Genomic DNA, 20,096 nt, shown 5'->3' with positions numbered 1-20,096 from the left:
TTGTATGTTTATTCCTAACAATACAGCACCAGATGGATCTGTCACCAAGGCTCTACGGGGACTTACCGCCCTAAGTGAGGAACTTGCTGAAAATGCTGGGATTGATGATCAATCAATCAAGGGACATTATACCACATGTTTGATTTTGAATACAGCCCCTGAGTAATTTTTCGAACAGGCTACTTAAGTGTTCACCTGCAATCCTACATTTTCCACCTGAGTGATGTCCTCAGTGCCCAGTTCCTCAGGTGCTCAGTCGACACCATGGATCATATTTAAATGAGCTGCTAAGTCACCGGTTTGAAATGATGTACGAGCAAATGTTACACTGTCACATGACTTTATCATGAAGTTAGACTAGCTAAATATAAAGGTAATTATTGGGTACTGTGTTTCTAGTTAAAGTATTGGCAGGCGGAAGTCTCTGTGAAACATGTTTATATCTGACTGGGAGGAGTTTAGTTCATGGTTGTCATAAGTAAGTGCTCCATGTTGTTTACCTGGCCTCTATAGTTGCCGTGGTAACAGCTGCAGGTGGACGGCAGCCTCTTCTGAATCATACCAACTGATGCTTTAAAGGAGTAGGTTCAACATGTGTTTTTTTTTTATTTTAGATGAGGGTCTGACTTTGTGGAAGGTGTTTTATTTTGTCTCTAGCTCTGTAGTTCAACATTCAACACCACTGGTCTCCTTCAAGTCCTTCAGCAGCCACTGAGCTGGAGGCAGTTTGCGCATTTGTTGGACGTAAATCCATTTATTTAGCAGCACTTGGGGGGAGGACATGTCATCTTTTTTCAAAGAGAGGGTCCACAGAATATGTAAAAAAGAGGATCATTTCACCTCATACTTGAGTGAGAAAGACCTTAAACTTGTATAGAAGTTGTAAAGCAGTGTCGTTGGAAACTGAACTGGGTGCGACTTTGAAGCTCACCGATGATCGATCATACAGCATTTGCTCTTTGGCTGTTTAGCTACTAGGTTTTAAAATGATTCATTCCTGCATCTCTGAACGCAAAGTCAATTATTTTTCCTTTGTTTGTGTGAATTTAATCACCACACAGACACAATCCTCGTCTCAGCGTCACACCTCACTTCAATTCCTGCGTCTGAATTTGCAGACATTGTTATGGATATAGTGTATTTTTATCAGAGTGATTATGATAAATGGATGTTTCTCTCGCCTGTCTATATCCACCCTATTCATCACAAGGCCAATAAAACATATAGGATTACAACAGAGGTGTATAAAGTGCCTTACAATGGAGGCAGTGGCAGAGAACTCACGCATTTACCCTCAAGGGGGGTGGTGACAAGGATAACACAGGGGCTGGGCACATATTTATTTTCCAACACATGCATATATATATATATATGTATATATATATGCACCATCTAATACCACACAATGTCATGGAATATGTCTTTGTCCATGCAGCCCGGTGCTTTTTGTTTTGCTGATGATGACTTCTGGCAAACTGAGTAAATTCCTGTCACATACAGTGAGGACGGGAGAGAGAGACATATTGTTGTGCTGCTTAAGATGGTGACTGATGTGCTGGCAAAATGCTGACTGGCCACAGACACACACATTAGTACACACACACACACACACACACACACACACACACACACACACACACACACACACACACACACACACACACACACACACACACACACACACACACACACACACACACACACACACACACAAATCTGTCATGTACGTAGAAGGGAAACAAACGATGCCATGAACATATTTTCAAAGAAGACAACCAGCAGGTTTATATGCTGCACGTCATATGGTTCCATATCTGATATTTTATGTTGTGCAAAATGTACAACAATGTGTTTCTTTTGTACTGTATCTCATCTGACTTTTTACATTTTTAATAATAGTAACTAAACATCAGGAATACTTACTCACTAGTATGTAAATACTTTTAAAAAGGCCTCAAACACATCTCTTTACTTTAGCCTTTAAGTAGCTACTCCTGTAGCTTTACACATCTTGCTTTATTTTATATTTGAACTTTGTGTTTTATTTGATGTATTTTATTTTTTTTCTATATTTTTAAATATTCCTTTATGTGTGAATTATTGCAAGTGATTTTCTTGCTGCAAAGCACTGAGCTGCATTGAAGGTGCTATAAAAAATAAAGTGTTTTATTATTATTATTAAACAACTTACTAATGCTTTTACACATCAGTTATGAGCTTTTAAACCAACATTTTCATCACAAGGTTGTGAAAAGTCTCACTAATGCCTCCTGAGGTTACTATACAAAGAACAATAAGAAATAGCATTTATGATTGAGTTTCTCTTCTTTGAATAATGCTTTTCTCAATTGAAAATAAGATTATTTGCAAATCATATGAACACATTTAATTAAAAATATAAAAAAGACAACATTTCAAATGTTGAAATTGAGATTTTATTCTGAAAATGAGTAAAAGAATGAAAAATATATGTTCATTTTGAATGTGGTGCCACATTTTAATGTAATATACAGTATGTACTGTAGCAATATGTAAGGCTTGAATCTAGGAAGCTGAGGTTGTGTACAGTCCACCCGAGGGGACATTGCTCAGTTTTAGCTGATGTATATTTTTAACAAGCATTAATATTTGACTGAATGAATGCTGCCAGAATATTTATTATATAACACTGAAAGGGAAATAATCTCAGCTTGAGTGACACGTGAACTAAGTGCTACTCAAGTGTAAGAAATGCTAAATCTTTTTTCTCTTCAAGGAAAATGCCACATGTCACTTTCTACTTTCAGATGAGAAATAGTGCCGACGCGGTTGTTTTTCTTTCCGAGCTGCCCTGAAACACTGGCCCATAAAGGAGAAGTGTCTATTTACTGTGTGTTTATAATCACTGTCACACGGCTGTGACCAGATGGCAGAGATGCATCTTTGGACAAACTCCAGAGCCACTTCTGTTCTCTGAGGAGATTTCTCTGTGAAATCTAACCTTGAATCTGCCAAAGAATTTTCCCAATATCCGCATATGCCCACGAAAAAGTCACTGCTCTCTTTGTTGTTTTGCTTTCAGGATCAGATTCTCTCAAGTGAAAGTCATTCACATTCAGTGATCAACTTGAATACCTGCCATCAACTCACCACAGGGCTTCTGTGGACCTGCAGAGAAGCCCAGAGAGCATGCGCTCCACCCGACACATAAAGCACAAAAAACATTTCAGACAGAAATAAGAAGGACTACATTCAGCTAGAGATTGCTGCCATTCACAGAGAAGGCTTTTTGAACAGTTTCCTCCAAAACTTCTTCCATTTGTCATCAAGTGATACATCCTCAAATTGCTCCAATCTCGCGGCCAGTTTTACTCTCCAACAGAATTCCATCTGCGATGAATGGGGCTGAAAAATCTTCAAATCAAAAAGGCTTTTCTCAAAGGCGAGTAAAGTCAAGGTTGTTTGGGACGACTTATTATTTTGATGACGCCGAGAACTGTTAGTGACGTGGTGACAGGGTTTCATGCCTGTCCTACAGAGTCCTTGATTAAAGGTGCTAGGAGGAAGCAATAACAGCAAAGCTGTGCTCCAGCATTAAACCGTGTGAATTAGAGAGAAGCAGACAGAGACGGAGGAGACAGAAGGCTTATTGTCACATACGGCCATGTTTAGCATTCAAACGGCCTTCCTGTGACAACTGTTCAACCCTCAGCCTGCAAATGTTTTGGCTCTGTTAACCATACATTTGGTTTGCAAAAATATTGAAATGAAAGAATGTGACATATTTCCAGCAGCAGGGTAGGACATTCACAGTTTTCTTTCTATCACAGAGCCTCTTTAGGACATGCACGTCCACATCTGTCCTCTAACAGAACACATGTACAGTTTATACCATTAAATAGTTTGGTCAAATACATATAAATAGTAAATATTCTGCATTTATAAAGCACTTTATCACATTAGTGGTTTAAAAGTGCTTTACAGTGTTTCCCATTCATCCATTCACACAGCAGAGCTGCCAGGTGCTCACCTGCCATCAGGAGCCAATCAGCATTCAGTGTCTTCAGCATGTGGATATCAGGAACTGGGGATCGAACCGCCAACCTTATGATTAGTGGGCAACCCGCCCACTGAAGTAAACACTTTGCTGCCACGGTCATGTACACTGATAACTTCAATCTATGCAAAATAGAGTTACGTTCTTTTTACACAGATGAGTGGTGGTCCAGGTAGTAGAACAACCTGGAGTTAAGGCAAAACGTGAAATAGAAACGCCGGTCCACTACCGCAAAACGTAAAATAGTCACACTTTGCGCTGTCTAAGCATGACTGTTACAGTTTAACTATAATTAGACTTGATTTGGGTCGTTCTCTACGATTCAATTTATGATATGAAGTAGCGGAAAAGCAGTTGTTGCAGTTGTATGTCTTGTGCACTTTTTTAAAACTTTACTTCACACGGTCTATAATATTACCAGTAATACACTAGAGATTAAATCTCCTTTTCTCCAACCCGTTCTTACTCTACTAAAATTCCCTTTTCACTTACATGAACTTCTTCACTTTTTAAGTTTTACAGTACATATAACCCCAATATTAGCTCCATTACTCTGCCTACCTGTGCAATTTAAAATCACTTGTATGGCCTGAGCAGGACTGGGCGCTAACTTTGCCGATGAATGTTGCTCCCTAATGAAGCTTATTTTAACACACAAATACAACATGTTTTACAAATGCCCTATAATTCACTTATCAACACAGTTTGCAAATATAAAATGTACTTTACAATAAGTATACAACATATCTCAAATAGATCATGCTGCAGAGATAAATACAAGTACAAAAAAAAATCATAATATAAATAAATCTGCGCTGCTGAATAATGCATCCACATTTATAAATTTCTCGGCTGACTTCAGGAATCAAATGTGGTAATGCATACATGTTTTTGGCCATTTTGGCTTGACTATGAATTTCAAACATCTAACACTCACTGAATGAAAAACAACTGTCCACTTTGTAACTTTATGTTTGTGATGAACCACATGGTTTCATGCATATTTGGGCCACTTTGTCTGAAAAGTTTGGATTGAAGACATTTATTTTATGACTGAAATATTACTAGACAAGCTGTAATCCGCTTAGCATCAACCCCTCACAGAGACATCAAATTCAACTGAGGGAGGAATCAAACAGCACTATCAGCACACTGTGACTTGACTGAGTGAATTTGACACCCATTAAGTGGTCCATCTGAAAACCTCATTGCAGAATAGTTATTTATAACTGTTTGAAATGCTACGGTATGCCTTGAAACGCTTCGATCAATAACAAAAAAGAGTTTGCCTTCAGAGGTTTTAAGTCAAACTGTATCATAAACTATAGACTTTGGAAGAAATATAAAAAAATATTGGATTATTTTTAAGCCATACTTTGCCTTAAAAATCATTCCCATCCCTCATAGTCTCTGCTTTAGTTCTGTGTAGGCAGGCAGAAGACAGGCACATTTAAACTGACTCATATCGCCACCTGCTGTTTCTTAAACACAGTTGTGGCAGAAAGATGCTGAAAGTCCTTTTTCTAATTGGTACGTTTTGTATTTGCAAACCATGCTGTTTGTTAATGAATCATAGGGCATTTGTAAAACACGTTTGGATTGTTTGAACCTGAGTTCCAACCAAGTGGTAACCAATGGGTGACGTCATTGTTGGTCATTAGGGCCTGAATGAGGCCTTGAGTTTGAAGCAGTTTGGAGCAGGAAGTGACCATATTTGGATCAGCTGGGGGAGGAGCCAGCGGTGGATCTGACTGATCTGATTGGAAACCTGACGATACTACGTCCCGCCCACCAATGGCTGTAACCTGACTGCACCACAGGCCTGTCAATCAAACTGACACGCCCCCCAAAACAGGTCTTCTTGAATCTTCTTTTCTAATGAATGAGGGATTATTTTCAGATGGACCTCCAGAAAACTAATAAGAAGGAGTGACTTTAGCTAACAACACCGAGATAACTGATGGACACATTTTATTCACTTTGGATTTGATGAGAGAAGTTGAATGGGAGTCTATGGAGCCGGAGGCTTTTTGGAGCCGACCTCTAGTGGTACTTGGTGATATTGCAGCTTAAGACACTTCTGCATCGGGCAAGATTTTCGGGCCTGGAAGCTATGAACACTTTTATATCCAGACTATGGATCCACCACCGGGAGGCCACCAGGTGATGGCTGTCAGGACTCTGTTGTTCTACAGGAGATCACTCAAGCTAAATTTTTGTCATTGCTTTGTACATCCAATAACCTTTATTTATAGTTTATTCTCACTTTCATGTTTTTTCAATGATGCTCCTTTTTTGTCATTTGGCTGGATTCTACATTTTGCTTTGTAGTTGTCGTGAATCACCTTTGTAACTATGTTGTGAAAGGTGCAGAATATTTTCATCAAAACATGTTTTAAAACCAATCTATGATGGATGCATTTGACACTCTCCTTCCTTTACATAATTATCATCCAGCTCAGCACTCCAGGGCTTTCAGGTGCCAAATTTCCCTCCAGCTGTAAGCACACTGCTCCTCTTCTTTCTGAGTAGGGCCATTACAGAACATTTACGTAACAGAGAGCTGTATTCCAAAACCAAAAAGCCATTACTTGAATAAATGAGGCCATCGCTGGTTCCATGTCTAACAATGACTACAGAGACCAAGCTTAAATGGGAATACAAACATTTTTCCAAAGTGATAGAGACCATTTGGACGATTTGTTTCTGCTTGTGCTGCGATGTGGAAGGTAAGATGGCGGCTCAAATCCCTTTCATCTTTTCTGTGATCAAACATCCATCCAAGCAAGAAGCAGCTAATGATTAGCATAAATACTCAGTCCCGAGGGCACTTAATCACCCCTAGAGGCAGTTTACAATACAGAAGGGCAGACATGATGGAGGAGCTTTTCCAGTCGGAAATAAACAGTAAATATTGGGGTTTTTTTCCCCATCTTGCAGCACAGATACAGCTGTATGGACGCAGCCTGAGACGAGTAAATATGTTCAGGCAGAGGGAAGGAGGGAAGATCTGCTATCCTGTTGTTTCCAGGAAAGATGAGTTTTTACTAAACAGGTGTTCAGGTAGATAGCTCATCCTCAAGGTAACGGGACACACATTTGTATTTAACTGCAACCACACACCTACCAAGAACCAGAAAGAATTACAGAGCTCTGAGATCTGTGTGTGTGTGTATGTTGCCTGAACATTTGCAGTATGTAAATGTAGCGTCTGGAATAAGAGTCTACACACTGCACGATTACTTCTTTCTTTCGGTTTCACGAAAGCAGTGGCACATCAGTTACCATGGAGATTTATAGTGTGCAACTAGCCTGGTCCAGACTAACAGCCAGGCTCACTCAATCGTGGTGCCTTCAGTCAGTGTTTACTCCGTTCAGAACCCAGTTTCTTCATATTCTATGGGAGATAAGTTTGTGTTCATGAAGACTGATGTTTATATTATTGCGTGAGGTTTGATAAATATTTCAGAGTAACATTAGCGTCCTCTGCGGTGTACAACTAATAATTAGCTCCGTATAGAATTACTATTGAATTATAACATTTTCAGTTAAGATAAGTGGTCGGTAAATGTGTATTTTTAGGATACTTGTCATTCAGTCAGTCCATTATTGTCTGCCACACCTTTTGAAGCCCTTTAATTACTGCAGCAGTTTCCTTTTAACATATTTTTCCTTTTCCTTCGCGTGTGCTTCCATGAAGAGTTGATTCTCACCAGGAGTGAGTGTGTCGCACACCTCTTTTCCATTTCTCCATCAGTGAATCTGTGATCGACCGCGCAGTCTTTTAAATACAGCCGTGGATGTTCATTTATCAAGATTATTTACACCTGGCTTGAACTATGCGCACCTGATGAACCAGGCTGAAGCCCGGATGCACTGACTGGGCTCGGTCAAGAATGGCTTTACTCTGTTATCCTGGATATCTTAATTCTGCCTTTGTGAAACAGCCTCAAGACATTGGTAGATGGATTATTTTCACAGACATACATTGTAAACATAAGCACCGTCTAACAGCTAAATCTCCAGGGTCCGTCAAACAGGAATAAAGACGCACTTGTCGGAGTAACAATCATCTTACTTATCGCTGCCACCTTTTGACCATAGTTTGAAATAGCAAGTGAAACCGTGGCAATCCCCTTAAATCTAGTTTGCATTTTACTTAGGTAACAAAACACTATTAGACTTAGAAGAAAACAACAAAGAACACATCGATTGCCATCTAAACATAACTGAGAGATATTCTAAACCAAAGTGAAAAATCATATACTGATAAATGAACCACCCGGCTGCACAAATAATAAAATGTTTAGGCCATTTCTGCTCTTGTAAACAACAGCAGAACAATGAGGCTTTTGGGAACTGTGCTCGGTGTCAGCTTGTATCCCCATTCCAATATCATTAGTGATAATGTCAGGCTAATGTCCCTGAAATATCCGGCTTTGGCTTGTTTGACATTTCCACCGCCACATTTGATGTCGGAGAATACATGCCTGAAGAGGCATCAGAGAACAATTCCTCACAGAAATGAGCAAAATGAGCTTTTTTTCCAGTCTATGTGGATAAATTTATTTATACAACTGTCATCTAACACTGTTGCAAACACACACACATACACACACACACACACACACACACACACACACACACACACACACACACACACACACACACACACACACACACACACACACACACACACACACACACACACACACACGAGCTGGTCTCCCTTCAAGGAGAGCTGCCCTCCACTCCTCGTGTCCCCAGAGAAGGAGTTCATGACCCAGCCTCGTTCTCCGGGGAATCGCCACAGAGGACACAACCCGTCTTACATCTCCAGGCTCCACATACTGCGAGCTGCAAATTAAATTTAGCTGGGTTAAAAAAAGAAACCTCAAAGAGCTCTCAGTCCTTCTGGGAGGAGAAATAACTCGTGTCGCATTACCGGCACCTCAGACATGACAGGACGCCCGGCCGTCGGTCACCTGCCACTCGCTTGTCAACACCGACTCAAAGGCAGTCTCTCACCTCATGCTAGCCGCTCAGACCTGCTGATAAGAACTCATCCTCACTTCAGACATAAAAGCTGGCGGCTGCTGCATTGTGTGCAGCAGCCGCCTTCTGCATAAATCAATCGCACTTCCGACGTAAGACCGCATTCCAAATAAGTGGTGACTTCAGATCTGCAGTCTGGGAGATTAAGGAGAGGATCTGTCAAGCACAACTCTCTCATCAGTCTGCCACCCACTCAACAGACTGGTTGTGGACCTGATCTTATTTCTTTGGAAATAGGCTGATACAAGTAGTATTGTTGTTTGTATTCCTCGCTGTCAAATCTTACAGTCATTGCAATTAAATGAATACGTTGTTACAGTTAACACAATCATTCGCTCTATGTTGTAGGCTTATGTACCACCCAGTTAAGGTAAGGCTGTCGGGTTATTTCATTGCGTTATTACAAATGCCAAGTGAGATTTTTGCTGGAAGTTTTCTTACTTCTGGAAGTGAGCCGTAGCCTGCTGCGAACCAGAACCAAGTTTCACTCTGAATATATGGGTCTGGGCACCGTCGATTGGGAATCGTTTGCAGTTGTTCCATCCTACTGGGCGAAGACCTCCGGGTTATTTTAACCAATCAGCAGGCGCCGACACGCTGCAACTACCTGCAGCAATTGTCCACTAAGGTGTTTTTTCCTGAGTACAACATATTTTTAAAAATGTTTTAATGATCACCAGCAGCTTGTCGAGGTTCTGATCGTTTATTCTGCGCTAAACGCTTAAGGTACAGCCTTTTTTTTTCTTCAGTCAATGACAGTTAATATAAATCTTACTACTGCGCTCGTCACTGTCAGCAGCTGTCCAATCACAGTGAAGGAGGGGCCGGACAAGCACGGTTAACACTGCTCTCTGACTGGTCCGCCCTTCGGAGTTGCTGCGCAAACGCTAATATGAGCCGACTTACCAGACTGGATTTACAGAGATGAAAAGTGGAGCTGTGAGCCAACGTTAGTGCAGCGGGGCTAACTGAGCCCTACAATTTCCTGTTTCATCTGGATGCTTAATGGGGTTCTTGGACCAGGGCTAGTCATGTTCCTTCTTAATGAAGATCCACGTCAGCCAGTGTAAAAGTGTTAACAGTGGGGGGTCTGGCTTTTAGGACATTGACATTTATACTGAAAGACTTTTATTTTACAGTGTATCACTCTGAAATCATGTAAAGAAGAAGTAACTGAGCTTGAAGAAGTGACACGCCGTACTGTGAGCTGAAAGTCAGTGGAAGCACAGTGTCTCATGAGAACTAGTTTCTTTTTGTCTTCTTTGATTTATCCAGTTGTCTGTTTCACTCTTGATGTTTGATTTTGTTCAAGGCACGTTGCTTCTTCCTTTCCACGTCCTTGCATTAACATTTTCTTAACAGACTCATCTGTTTGCTCTAGTCAATTAAAAACATTGCCACCAGACACACTGATCAATGCTATCTCCTGGCTGATGAAATAGGAGTGTGCTTGCCAATGGAACCACTGTGTTTAGTTCCTTATTAGCATGTGAGCTAGCGCTCCCAGTGGGGGGGTCAGCTTCATCAGCTCTGACTCTTGGCGGAAACACGGAGTGGTAGAGTCTGTCAATAGCTTGCTTTGACCTCCCCGCACAGCTTTAGAAGCTCTCTTTGATGAAATATCCGGGAGCTCATGATCATAACACCTGAAGGCGCACACACTCCATTTCTCACACGCTTATGATTATGAATCTTGAGTTTAGTAAATGCACTGCATCGATCGTCTTTCTGCTTGCAGTTAGTTCTGCTCCTCGTTAAAGAATGGCCTTCACCCGTGTGACTGGGGTGAATTTACAGGGAGACAATAGTAATTATTATTGTCGCATAAACAATCTCATGCAGAATATTCAGCAACATCACTTTGATCATGACCGACTCCTAGAAAACAAAAGACATCAAAAGGCAGGACATCTCGCATAAACAGCAGGTTAGCTAGTTGACATATTAGCTGACATTACATTACATTACATTACATTACATTACATGACATTTGATTTAGCTGACCCTTTTATCCAAAGCGACTTACAATAAGTACATTTCAACCATGAGGGTTCAAAACCAGAACAACAACAATCAAGAAAGTACAATTTTCTTCAAGATAGCCAAACTTCAAAGTGCTATAAGTAAGTGCCATTTTAAGTGCTACTAGTCAAGGTAAAGTCTGAAGAGGTGTGTTTTTAGTTTGCGGCGGAAGATGTTCAGACTTTCTGCTGTCCTGATGTCGATGGAGCTCATTCCACCATTTAGGAGCCAGGACAGCAAACAGTCGGGATTTTGTAGAGTGTTTAGCTCAGTGAGGAGCAACAAGCTGATTGGTAGAAGCAGAGCGGAGTGAGCGGGCTGGGATGTAGGGTTTGACCATGTCCTGGATGTAGAGGAGGAGGAGGAGGAGCAGGAGGAGGAGCAGGAGCAGAGGAGGAGGAGCGGAGGGAGCGGGCTGGGATGTAGGGTTGGACCATGTCCTGGATGTAGAGGAGGAGGAGGAGGAGGAGCAGGAGGAGGAGCAGGAGCAGAGGAGGAGGAGCGGAGGGAGCGGGCTGGGATGTAGGGTTGGACCATGTCCTGGATGTAGAGGAGGAGGAGGAGGAGGAGCAGGAGGAGGAGCAGGAGCAGAGGAGGAGGAGCGGAGGGAGCGGGCTGGGATGTAGGGTTGGACCATGTCCTGGACGTAGAGGAGGAGGAGGAGCAGGAGGAGGAGCAGGAGCAGAGGAGGAGGAGCGGAGGGAGCGGGCTGGGATGTAGGGTTGGACCATGTCCTGGATGTAGAGGAGGAGGAGGAGGAGCAGGAGGAGGAGCAGGAGCAGAGGAGGAGGAGCGGAGGGAGCGGGCTGGGATGTAGGGTTGGACCATGTCCTGGATGTAGACTGGACCCGATCTGTTCACAGCACGGTACGCAAGTACCAATGTCTTGAAACGGATGTGGGAAGCTACTGGTAACCAGTGAAGGGCACAGAGGAGGAGGAGGTGGAGGAGGAGGAGCGGAGTAGTGTGAGTGAATTTCGGGAGGTTAAAGATCAGTCGAGCTGCAGCATTCTGGATGAGCTGCAGAGGTCAGATGGTACTAACAGGTAGACCTGCCAGGAGGGAGTTACAGTAGTCCAGACGTGAGATGACCAGAACCTGGACCAGAACCTGGACCAGAGCCTGGACCAGAACCTAGACTAGAACCTAGACCAGAACCAGGACCAGAACCTGGACCAGAGCCTGCACCTCCTTCTGAGTGAGAAGAGGACGTATTCTCCTGATGTTGTGCAGCATGTATCTTCAGGAACGTGTTGTTGCAGTGATGTTGGCAGTAAGAGAGAGTTGACTGTGGAGTGTCTCCGAGGTTCTTATCAGTCAGGGTCGGGATAACAGAGTTGTTGAAGGTAGTAGTCAGGTCGAGGGTGGGACAGTCTTTCCCTGGAAGGAAGAGCAGTTCGGTCTTGTCGAGGTTAGTTTTCAGGTGGTGTGAGGACATCCACTGAGAGATGTCAGTCAGACAGGCAGAGATTCGCTACCTGTGTTTCAGATCGGGGAAAAGAGAGGATCAGTTGGGTGTCATCAGCATAGCTGTGGTAGGAAAAGACATGTGAGTGAACGACAGAGCCGAGAGAGTCGGTGCACAGAGAGAAGAGGAGGGGACCCGGGACGGAGCCTTGAGGGACACCAGTAGTGAGAGGACAAGGTTCAGACACAGATCCTCTCCAAGTTCCCCGGTAAGTGAGGTCGTTGAGGTAGGATGAGAACAGGGAGAGAGCAGAGCCTGAAACACCGAGGTCCTGAAGGAGGAAAGAAGGATCTGGTGGTTCACTGTGTCAAATGCAGCAGAAGGTCTAGAAGGATCAGGACAGAGGACAGAGAGGCTGCTCTAGCAGTGTGAAGCTGCTCAGAGACAGAAGGAGGACCGTCTCTGTTGAGTGGTCTGTTGAAACCAGACTGGTGGTCAAGAAGGTTATTATGGTGGAGATAGGAGGAGAGTTGGTTAAAGACAGCTCGCTCAAGAGTTTTAGAAAGAAAGGGAAGAAGAGAGACGGTCTGTAGTTGTTTACTTCAGACAGGTTGAGGGGGGGTTTCTTCAGGAGAGGGTTCACTCTCTCCTTCAGAGAGTTCAGGAAACAACCAGTTGACAGAAGTGTTGATGAGATGGGAGAGAAAAGGAAGAAGGTCTGGAGCAATAGACTGGAGAATATGAGATGGGATGGGGTCAAGGGGGCAGGTGGTTGGGGGGGTGGAGGTTACCAAGGTAACAACTTGATTGGGAGACGGGGGGTGAAAGAGGAAAGTGAAGGTGATGAAGATGAAGTTGATGGAAACGTAGTTACAGAAGATCGATTAGAAAATGAGAAGCGTATGTCATCAATTTTTTGTGTAAAATAGTTGACAAAGTGGCTTGGTAGAAGGGTGGAGGGGGGCGGGGGTCAAGGAGGTTGGAAAACATTAGCACTTGTTCCAGCGGCGTTCTGCCAACCAGCATAACCTCTGTTAAAAGTTAACTTTTGCCCAGCCTGGTTCTTTGTGAAAAACCAACAGCGCAAAGAAACCAACACATTTGTGGTTTTGGAGTTGCAGGTGAAGTGGTGGAAGACATCTGCAAGATCCGTGGTCGCGGTTCTTCTGACCAACAAGTGAAACTGTACCATACAACATTCTAAATGACCTCCAGACATGGTTTTACTGCGGCTGTTTTCTTTCTATTGTGGAACCAAAGGCTTATCAGATTTTTTTTTTTTGCTGATCCGTTACTTTGTCCACACAGTCTAACTCTCCAGTCATCCGTTATAAAAGAAGCCAACCATTATTTAGATGACACAAAGCAATGCTTTCTGTATTCCAACTCTCACTCACATTTCAACCTTTAACTTCCTGCGATAACTCACCTGTTGAAAGATTTCAGAATGAGACTAATGTTTTGGGTTACGTTGTGTTGTTCATCTATTATATTAAGAATCTGAGTCTGACAGGTAAAAAAAAAACAGCTCTTTTAGTATTATGTAGGAGTATGTTTTGCAGATTCTGGCCAAAGAGCTTTATATCAAAACTGGATCTATTTTATTAGTTGTTGTCTCCATCAGTCTCTTACACCCAAAATGATGAGAAAATAGAGTCCAGGTTCAAAAACTCTTCCGTTTAATGTGGTGGACTCTCCACATTAACGCACTAAGTGAGAGGGTGTGGTGAATTTGTTGTATGTGTTGGGATGGAATGGATTCTGTATTTTAGTCCTTTAACTTGTGGCGAGCAGGTGAACTAAGACCCTCCTATTGGTTGCTTCATATTTTCCACAGGATGCCGTTCTCTGCACCCTGAACACTCCTACTTTTTACTGGTTGCGTATCGCTAATGCTTATAATATTTTTGACCTCGTGATTGGACCGTTCCTGAAGCTGCCTCTTACATGCACACCCACCATTAACTGTGTGGCTGAGTTTCATTCCACCCCCTCTATCCTCTCTCCACACACTCTCACTCTGTTTGCACGTTCATGTGGAGGATCTGCCACATTAAGCACCATCCCAAACTAACTAGCGTTAAGTGGGAGTGGGTTACAAAAACCTCCCAGACATCAATGCATGCTTATCTCCCACACTCGGAACAATTGCAGCACCTGTTTTGTTTCTGGGATGGAGGAAACTCCACTCACCTTCAAATATGACTTCTGTGTGTTTATTTCAGGTGAGTAAAAATTCAATGAAATGGCTTTTGCAAAAGTTTTGCAAGAATAGGAAAAGAGAGTTGTGACTTTGCTGTAGCCACAATACGTACATGGTTGTTAGACTTTAGGTCATTTTACAAAGAATGAAGAATTCATCATGGACAAATGTGTTTCTTGAAATACAATGTTGCATGTAAACACAAGTTACAATCGCCTTATTTTTCTCTTTAATTCTAGTGACCTGATTTTGATTGTTTTATCAGAATTCTCCTGGAAAGCACTTTTTTAAAAGTATTTTGTAAATAGTTTATTGTCATTATATTATCATTTTTTTTATTGTTGTTGTTATTGTTGTAACAATTGTTAATAAGAAGAAGCAAAAAAAAGGTGGGAATGGAAACATTTTTATATTGCTTTTATTTAAGTTGTAAATAGCTGAATGCTGTAGAAAATGGAACAGACACAATTCTGTGAGGATCTCTGTCTGCCCCTGTGTTCTTTCCCTTTTGTTTCCCCCGATCTCTTTTCATTCCCCTGTTTGTTTTTGCCTTCCACATGCTCTGTGTTTCGGTCTGTGTCTGGAGGGTGTGGTTTTCTCCACTGCCTGCCACCAGAAACATCACAATAATTATCACCACCTGCTCTGCTTGGACAGCTGTACCTGATGCCACTAATCAGCGCCTGGCTGTATATCTACCCCGGTCCTGCACTCAGCTCGCCTGGAGTTCTCGACCCTCGTTACACTGTCCGGTTCTGACCTCTCTTTTTTTGTCTACCTGCTCAGTTACCTGCCAGTGTGCCAACCGGCCAGGTATTGTCCAAGCCGCTCCTCCAGAGCTTGACAGCACCAACTCTTCCCGAAGTGGGAGACTGACCACTCCCCCTAAAGTGGACTCTGAACCCTCTGGCTGGAGACTCATCCCCAGTCTCTCAGCCTCCTGCCCCACTCAGAGGAGACCATGGACCTTTGAGCTTATTCTCCAACCACCTCATGTAACAATAAAGACCAGTTTCTGCATTCTATCTGTCTCTGTGGTTGCTATTGGGTCCATATCCTGCACAGGGGATGGATAGCACCTAATCTTAATACATCCGTGGGGTAGGCAGAAGACTGGTGCTGGCACCAATCACTGTGTTTAAATGTGGGAAGGTTAAGGTTGGAGTTAGGGACCAGTCTGCCACAGATGCAGAGAAAGGTGAGGGCTTCTCAAAGCTTGCCATTTTATTATTACCCTATTCCTTACTTAAGAGAACCTCCACAGCTGTGTGTGACTTCACACAAAGATACGCTGTGTGTGTGTGTGTGTGTGTGTGTGTGTGTGTGTGTGTGTGTGTGTGTGTGTGTGTGTGTGTGTGTGTGTGTGTGTGTGTGTGTGTGTGTGTATTACTGGCACTGAAAGACAGATTATAAATATTTAAGGAAAATAAAGAAAATGTTGTTATTTATTAGTGCAACATTCTAAGAACAATGTTCCTCAACGTAAAACTACAAAGAATTAGTGGATTTCATCGTCTACGGTTCATAATATCATTAAAAGATTCAGAGGATCTGGAGAAATCTCTGAACACAAGGGACAAGGCTGGAAACCAATATTGGATGGTGGTGATCTTCGGGCCCTCAGGCAGCACTGCATTAAAAACACACTATTCTGGAGTGGAAATCACTGCATGGGCTCAGGAACACTTGTGAAAACCATCATCTGTGAACACAGTTCATCGCTGCGTCCACAAATGCAGGTTAAAACTCTCCAAAGAAGAAACCAGATAGAAATACAGTTTCTCAGTTTCAACATTTGCTTATCACATAAAGATCTGGACCTGCTGATTTGGACCTGTTTGCTAGAGGATCTCATCCACCGTCCTCCTCTTTTATTTGCCAACGTTTTATTATTAAACATTTTTTTCATCTTTTTGTTTTTCCCACATTATTGACTTTCTTGCTGATAATCTCCTACATAGTGTTTTGTTTCTATAAAATGTATATTTCTTAATTTCAATGGGATCAGATTTCCTTTTCCTTTTGCGGTCCCTCTGTTCTTCATGGCTGGAATCACTTTAACACGCAAATCCATATTTATTTGCACCTGATTTCAATGATGCAATTACTCAGTAAATCACCCGCAAAACAGGTGCAAAAAAATGTGCTAACTTTTGGAAGGAACACACAATTTAGTACCCGTTATTTGAGATCTTAGTAAATCAGGCCCTAACAGCCCAGACAAACGTAGTTACCTTTTCCAAATAACACCCCTGCCGGCTCCCTCTCTGTGTCTCTACGTGATAGAGTCAGATCTTTTCTGAGGGTTTAATGATGGTTTAGGGTGAGCAGAGCAGCATCTTCTTCTAACAGCGGGCAGCTCTGAAGACACAAACGCCTATAATTAGAAGTTTAAACACGGCCATCATTTACTCTGCATCTGATGTCTCTGTCTTCCTCCTTTTAAAATGCTTTCTAGCTGTCGCCACAGACACTGAAAATGATCCACTCATTTGTAGTTTCTAAATAATCAATTATTTTCTTTATCAGACCCTAAACTGAATTTAAAAGTGTGGCAAAGACATTTACATTGTGCACTACTGGATTTTATTTTGAGCCAAATTTTCCTGATTGTGTAAAAGAGGAAAGAAGAAGAGGGCATGGTTGTTGGAGCACAGCTGCCACAATCTGTCAAGCTCTCACACTGACAGATTGTCTTTCTTTAGCCTTAGTTAAATGGATAAAAGCAACACTCTTGTTTACATTGAGAGTCTCAAAGGGGCATTCTCGGATTCTTCTGGAGAAAAGGGGAACAATTAAGATAACAGTAAAGATCAAGAAGCCTATATTAAAACTTCAAAATGAATGAATATATAGGTGAATAAAGGTATATTTTAATGAACAGTGTTTGTAGAATGATAAGGAATGTCTGAAACACCCTCCCTCCACACCTTCATCATTAAGTTGGACCAACACCTCTCTAAAACACCTCCACAACAAAAAGAGTCCACCTTCATGAAAAGAGGATTTATTACAGCAGTGTTGGATTACGTTTTGCTCATTACTACAACCCCCTGGATGCTTCCCGGCGCTGATGCCACGTTGCAGGTACTTCCTCATGTGCCATTTGATTAATAGATTAATTCCAAAGTAACATGGTCTTATTCATTGTTTTCTCTGGTGGGACTCAATGGCAGAAGCGTTGATTAATGGAATTGAGTGTGGAAATGGTAATCTGCACTTTTGAAATTCATGACCTACTTTATGTACTTAAAAAAAAAAAAAAAAAAAAAAAACCTCTCTCTTTGGCTGAGTCTTTCTCAGATCATATCTGCGGTAACAGACTACTATGCATAGAAGCCGCAGCATAAACTCCCCTGGGCCAATTTGTTTATATCTGCAATAAAGTGCTCGTGTCACATTAAACATGGTAGACTGGAGACAGGGGAGAATATATTTAGTGCGGATCCTTCAGTGTTCCCGGGCCCAGCTGTGGTTTCTCTTCATGCATTCAACACTAATGAATTGGTCCAATTAGGGGACCAATTAACGACACCAAGAGCAATGCTATCAGCTTTATGAGAATGTGCGAGGTTGTCGAGGTGGTATCCCGCTAACAATGTGGGCTTCATTGACAATTGGAATACTTTCTGGGGAAAACCTGGTCTGATCCGGAGAGACGGCATCCATCCTACTTTGGATGGTGCAGCTCTTCTTTCTAGAAATATGGCCATGTCTCTTAACAGCCCTAAAACCTGACATCCAGGGTTGAAGTCAGGACGCAGAGCTGCAGTCTTACAGCTCCTCTGCAGCTTCTTTAGAGCTGTCACTCACCCAAAACCTTCAACATCCTATAGAGGTTGTGTCTGTACCCAGACCACCTATATTTAAAAAACTCAAGAAAAGATGGATCAATAAAAATTTAATAAAAATTGATCCTACCAAATTAATGGATAAAAAAAAAATCTGACAATTAAAAGCACACTATTAAATATGAGATCTCTCTGGTCTAAATCTCTGTTAGTAAATGACTTGATAACTGATCATCAGATTGATTTACTCTGTCTCACAGAGACCTGGCTGCAACAGGAAGAATATGGTAGGATTAATGAAGCAACTCCTCCCGGTCATATTAATTATCATATTCCAAGAGATTTAGGCCGAGGAGGAGGAGGAGGAGTGGCAGCAATCTTCCACTCAAGTTTATCAATTAATCCAAGACCGAAACTTAGTTATAAATCATTTGAGAGTCTGACTCTTAGTCTCTCACCCAAACTGGAAAGCAGAGAAACAGATTGTATTGTTGTTGTTTATCTCCCACCTGGTCCTTATTCAGAGTTTCTAACTGAATTCTGACTTTTGATCAGATTTAGTGCTGAGTTCAGATAAAGTGATGATAGTGGGAGACTTTAACATTCATGTTGACGTGGACAACGACAGCCTCAGTTCTACTTTCAGCTCATTATTAGATTCTATAGGCTTTTATCAGAATGTAAATAAACCCGTCACCGTGGTAACCACACCCTCAATCTGGTTCTGTCATACTGCATGGAAACTGAAAATTTAATTGTATTTCCTTCAAACCCTGTTTTGTCGGACCACTTCTTATCAACATTTGAAGTTCCAATAATGGACTACACAGCATGTGGGAATAAATCCCACTACAGTAGATGTCTGTCAGATGATGTCGTGGCCAAGTTTAAGGAAGCAGTTACATGTTTATCCTCTTCGATGCCGTGTGTTAAAGCAGTGGAAGACATCTACGTTGATCTTAGTCCCACACAAGTGGATCATCTGGTAGAAAACACTGCAGTATCTCTGCTACAACTCTAGATGATGTCGCCCCTCTGAAGAAGAGAGTCATGAACCAGAGGAAGTTGTCTCCGTGGTACAACTCAGAACGACGCTCTGCTGGGCAGCGACTAGAAAGATGGAAAGGAAAAGGAGTTCCACTAATTTAGAAGAATTTCACCTGCCTGGAAGGATAGTCTAATATTATGTAAGAAAGCTCTTGGTAAGGCCAGGACTTTATATTAATTCAATTCAATTCAATTTTATTTTATTTATATAGCGCCAAATCACAACATGGGCTATTTCATGGCACTTAATACATTAAAGTCCTTACAGCAAGACTTTAGAACATTATACAGAGAAACCCAACAATTCAACAATTCCCACATAAGCTAGGAGGGAAAAAATTCATTTTTAAGTGAGAAAAACCTCCAACAGAGGGAAGAAAAACTCCGTTTAACAGGAAGAAACCTCCGACAGAACCAGGATCAGAGGTGGGCGGAGCATCTGTTAACAGAACCAGGATCAGAGGTGGGCGGAGCATCTGCCTCAACCTGTTGGGGTGAGAGGAGAGCAGAGAGAGAAAAGGACAGCATAGAGAT

This window comes from Brachyistius frenatus, unplaced genomic scaffold (assembly GCF_029030835.1).
Source record: "Brachyistius frenatus isolate BFR_SWC_R1_liver_20210118 unplaced genomic scaffold, ASM2903083v1 Contig_249, whole genome shotgun sequence".
In the NCBI taxonomy this organism is placed as follows: Eukaryota; Metazoa; Chordata; class Actinopteri; family Embiotocidae; genus Brachyistius; species Brachyistius frenatus.
This window is presented reverse-complemented; position numbering follows the sequence as displayed.